The sequence below is a fragment of the Pogonomyrmex barbatus genome, unplaced genomic scaffold (genome assembly GCF_055798465.1).
Source record: "Pogonomyrmex barbatus isolate J1 unplaced genomic scaffold, ASM5579846v1 scaffold6, whole genome shotgun sequence".
NCBI lineage: Eukaryota > Metazoa > Arthropoda > Insecta > Hymenoptera > Formicidae > Pogonomyrmex > Pogonomyrmex barbatus.
In genome coordinates, this window is record NW_028297160.1 from 9,829,772 (window position 1) to 9,835,181 (window position 5,410).

A 5,410-nucleotide genomic window follows, 5' to 3' on the forward strand; every position below is an offset into this window, starting at 1 on the left:
GGCCCCCGCTGCGCCTGCCGCGGCTCGCTCCTCGCTCGCTCGCGAGGAAGGCAGGTATTCCGAGCGAGCGAGCGAGCGAGCTCGGCTTGAAAAACTTCGGGATGAATTACGCCGGGGAGCACAGACGGAGGAGCACCTCCGGACCTTTACTACGTACCGTAGTAAATTCAAATATCTACGCCGCGCAGAAGAACCGCCACTCTTGGCTCTTGGCATCCCGCGAAAGCGCGGAGTGCGCCAAAACGGGAGTTTTATGATTTCGCGAGTTTTACGGCCGTGTAAATTAATCAATTTTTTTCGTCGTCAAAGGAGGTATGCGTTTCGCAAAACGGGCAAGGCGAGCGCGACTGGAACCTGGGCCTGCGGAATGTATAATTGAAATTCGAAGAACGGTCGAATTTTTCTTCGGCTCTCACGACTTTTCTCTCCTTCGGGGAACACGTCGTTCGACCGAGGGGGGTAGGGAGGGGAGAGAGAGGGGGGGCCGATCGAGTCGATCGGGATTTGATCGTGATTTCTAAAAAAATGGAAAGCGCGCGATCGTAAGGCCAGGAACCGCTGACCTGGATCGCATAATATGAATTAAACGCGAATAAATAATCTTACGACACATGACTAACTTCCGAAGGAATTTCTGTTGCGCGATACGCGATTTTAAATACGACATGTGGTTCATTAAGGCGGCCGACGCGACGGGACGGGACGCGGCAACCGGTGCAGCGACAACATTGCGACAGTTGATCTTAACATAACTCGAGAAATATACCAGACCCAATTTTCCGAATACATAAATCAATAAGTAAGCAATCAACGATAAGCTCGGCTGATTTTCGTAACATCGCCGGCGATATATGTGGCGATAAACGAATAATTAGTACGTAACAGGCCTTGCGCAATGCGCAGATTTAAAAAAAAAAAAAAAAGGAATTAATGCGCTTCTCGTTTCGTTGAAGTGTACGATTTGCGCGGAGGAATTTACGCAAGAAAATAACGCGCGAATCGCGTTCCTCTGTTGGCAAAACGAAACGCGCAAATATTTACGCGAGTGGAAACAGTACCACGCCATTTCCGTAATCTGAGCTACCTTGAAACGTCACGTTTTGCGTAAATAAAAAAACGTCGCGTTACGTAAGTAACCTGGTAGAGGCGTCTTGAGATGCCGAACGTCTCGGTGAATCGCGCCGATTCGCATTCACGCGCGGCTGTCCGTGAAATTTCGTTCAGGCTTCGACCCGATCGATCCCTCCTCCCCTCTCTCCCCCCGTCCCTCCGCGATCGTGATTTCAATCGCGAGCGATGAATCGCAATTCCTTCGGGGTTGGGCAATCCCGCCTGTGATCGGCGAAAACGCGGCTTCAGCAGCGGTCAACCGCGTTTCCTCCGCGATCCGCGTTTTCGCGTTCCGCTTCCCGTCTGCGATCACGAATTATCGCGAGCGTTTCTCTTCGAGTAGGCTAAATTTTTCGAATGCGGCTTTCGTGGCAGTGTCGTAATTGCGTAGTATGCGAGCATTGGTATGCGCTCGAGCAGCGGCTCGGCTATCGTCGATCGATCGGAACGCAAAACGAGTATTAGATCAGGTCGCCGCCGAGGTCTGGATCCTCGAGTCGCGCCTCGATCCTCGTCCTTCCGCGTTTCTTATTTTTTTTCAACGATCGCGGAGATCGTCTGGCAGGAGGAGTAACCCCGATGCCACGCGCGTTCGGCGACCGTAGCGGTACTCCAATCCCAATATCCAATGTCCAATTAGACGGACGACTTCGTGTACACACAGGTGCACGCAGGTGCGCCCGCCTGTGTTTTCCCGTACGGCGTCGCTCCTTACCGGCGACGCCGACCTCCGGAGATCGGGAGAACGGAATGGAAAGTGGTGGGCGGGGGGACACGAGGGGGCGATATTCTCTGCGCGGTCTTTCTCGCGCGAGAAATTGTATCCGTACGCAACCCCGGCGTGCCTCTGCGTGCCTCCTCGCGAATCCCCCCTTCGATCGTTTTTTTGCGAAAATCGGAGGAGCCCGTGACGAGAAACGGCCACTTGAAGACACGTGTGGCGTTTTGCGTAACACCAATGAAAAAGCTTCGACAATTTGTTGGACAGGTTGTTCCGAACAGAAAAATAGAAGACGTATATCCTATTCTAGATGATTACATAAGGAGATATATGAGAGAAGCTCTACACTGTGCGACTTCTTCGTCGAATCATCGAACGTTCTTTTTTTTTTTTTTGTATACTCGTTATACGTTGTGTATAGACGCTTTTATTCAATCAAGTATTTTTAGCGTAGTATAATGGGACGAGCGTCATTAGGAAGCGTCGATATCAAGTGGCATTGACAGACGTCGTTAAATAATCAAAGGAATCGATCAGAGGTAAAAAAAAAAGAAAAAAAAAAGAATAAAAACCAAAACAAATAATAAACTTTCAAAATCAATAATAAATCATAAGAAATACAATACCGTGACGATTACTAACGAAGAAACGCGGATTTACAAGAGCGAAGAAGAGGAGAATTCGAGGCATCCCCCATGGAAGGAGAAGTCGCAATTCGAAGACACGATCGCCGCTCGCCGTGTCAACGGTGACGTATCGGACGAGCGGGCGCACGTTGCGTTCCCGATCGGCGAGAAATTTCGTCGACGTGTTACGGCAAGAGCGCGTTACGAACGCACGCACGTACACGCTCGATCTCCGAAGGCTTGCTTGTCGTCCCGCGGACTAAGCGCGCACGAGAGGCTTTCTCCCGTGCGCGCGCGGCTCGGAATGCGGCCTCTCCCTCGGCCGGCCTCGAGGAGCAGCCACGGAGAGGCACGCCGTCCTTCCTATCCGCCCTGTCCGCCGGCTCCTCTCCGCGGCGTCCCTCGCGACTCCTGCCGATCGATCGACGCCCGTCCCGCGCCTCCCCCCCCCCCTTCGCACGCGGATTGCTAACTGGTAACGACCGCGCGCCGTATTACGTGTCATCGATCAATCGCAAATACCGCGAGGCAGGACGACGGCGCGGCGCGGCGGCAACCGCGCGGATCCGATATACGTGGTATGCCACATCCATCACACTAGTAACGAGTAGCGTTGCTGGTGAATGGACGGTGGATTATAATAACAGCAGCGGCTCTTATTTTCGCGAGGGTGACGATCTCATGGAGCGTAAGCGCGCAACAATGCTACTTCGGGAATCCTCTCTCTCTCTCTCTCTCTCTCTCTCTCACTCTTCAACGAGGAAAATGCCATTTTCTCTTACGGCTCGGGGAGACGCAACCGGTGCGATGATTTTCACAGATATAAAAAGAATGAAAGATTTAGTTATATAATTGAGTTAATTACATAAAAAAAAATTACACACAAATTGGATTATACAATTCGATTTTTAGCCATTCTCGAGTTCTCGAGGTAATTTTACACGGTTTGTTTTGCTTTCCAACTAAATTTTTCTAATGTCCCTCTTTGTCTTTAGGTAAGCTCTTTCTGAATTTAAAGATAACTGTTTCGCCGAGATTAGGTGCACCACGCACTCTTCTCTTTCGGATGCCGATTCGAAAATCATGCTTTGCACGCGGTAATTGCGTAATCGCACTAGTTCACGCACCCGCACGGCGATGTCGATTTTCGCAACGCGAGAAGAAAGACGCGTTGAATCCATGTTTGGTAAATCTTTCGGTGCCTCTTCTCACGCACTTATTTTCCTTTTTTTTTTTGGAATACAAACTTTATTTTTAATACTTTGTATGTCCCTTATTAACCGTTACTATAGAGTTATTATTGAGTATTTCTCTCTCTTATTTCCGTTCATATATAGGTAATATATCAAGATTTATGATGTACAAGCAAATCTATGTTAGGATTAAATATGGGATTTCTATAACAGAGATTGAGTGTGTCTTTAGCTTTTTCCGTGGACCTTACAAAATAAAAATCCTGCTACCGAAATTATAAAGAAACATTTAAATTATGATCGTCTATTAATCTCTTCTTAATCAAGACATATAGCTACTTATTCAAAACATGTAAATTTTTGTGGAATAAACTTAGAACATCGATTGCTATGAATATAGTCATTACAATGATACCGTTATTTTGTGATTATAAAAATGAATACATTATAAAATAATTTAATAATTGACTATTCTTACTTCGCTATTAAATAAATTATAATCATATAACAAAAAGTATTTTTCTCAACATTTATAAGAGATTTAGAGATACAATCGATATATAAAAAAGTGTTTCCCTTCATCTTGAGAAGAATTGATAAGTAGAAAAAAAAAAAAAAAAAGAGTGATCACCTGTTCACAAGACAAGCCTGTTATGCCTTAATCAAAGATCCAACTTATCAGATCCTGTCTCGAGCGTTTTCTACCGCGTTCAAACAAACGAGACAGACATCGTTTGAGACGTCGATTAGGCAATATATCAATCGCGCGCGATCGTAAGTGCGCGTATGCTAATGACGATGTTTCGAAAGATCCTAGATTGAAGAATGAGAAATTCGAGGGCCTAATGGCTGGAACTTTGACGCGCTGTCAGATGCAATATCCCGCCGGGAGCTGTATAATGTGCTCGTCGGTTGAGAGAAAGCACGAGTACCCTCCAACGAACAAGTTGCGGACTAACGCCGTGAGTGATTGTCCCTAAGAGGGGCTACTACTTTCGCTCTTTCCGCCACTCGACCGTAAATTCCAATTTTCGCTCTCTTGTCCCGCCGCTTTTACCTGCGGCGATTTCCATACCGTTCGCGTCTAAATATGAAAGCGAACGATCAATTGGTTCGGCCGAATTGAGATTTGCCACAGTTTCGATGCGCCGCATTCCTCGCCGTCCCTGCATTCGTCATGGAGAAGTTTGCAAGAAGCGCAGCGATTTTTCGTGTCGGAAAATTCTGATGTAACTAATTACGATTTTACGTCGTGCTTCTGACATAATAATTAATTGAGCAAGAGAAAGAAAACTTTTACTTTCTATTTATAATTAAAAAATGTAATAGTTTAACGCGATTATTTAATCTTCCTCGGTAGAAGAGTGAAACTTTAAAATTAATTAATGTTATGTGCTAACGGTAATGCAGCAAGAAAGATAATTATTATTTAACGGTAACAGAAAACATTTTTTACCGAGATAAGTTGTGCAGTGAGCATTTCGCGTTTATCATTCGCAACGATCGCGTTGCCTTGGGATTTTCACCGTCTGAGGAAATGATCCTTAACGACAGATTCATTATCGCATAAGCAAACGATAAACAATCAAACACGCCGCGAAAGGATAATGCGGCATAATTAGGTGTACTCACGCTCCAACAGCTTCGATTCCGCACGCGAATAGGCAGCTGCGGGGAAAGAGTGATCTATTACAGCGCAGCTTTCATCGTACTTTCGCAGCGGGTAAAAGTGTCGGTGACAGAAAGAAAACACACACGGG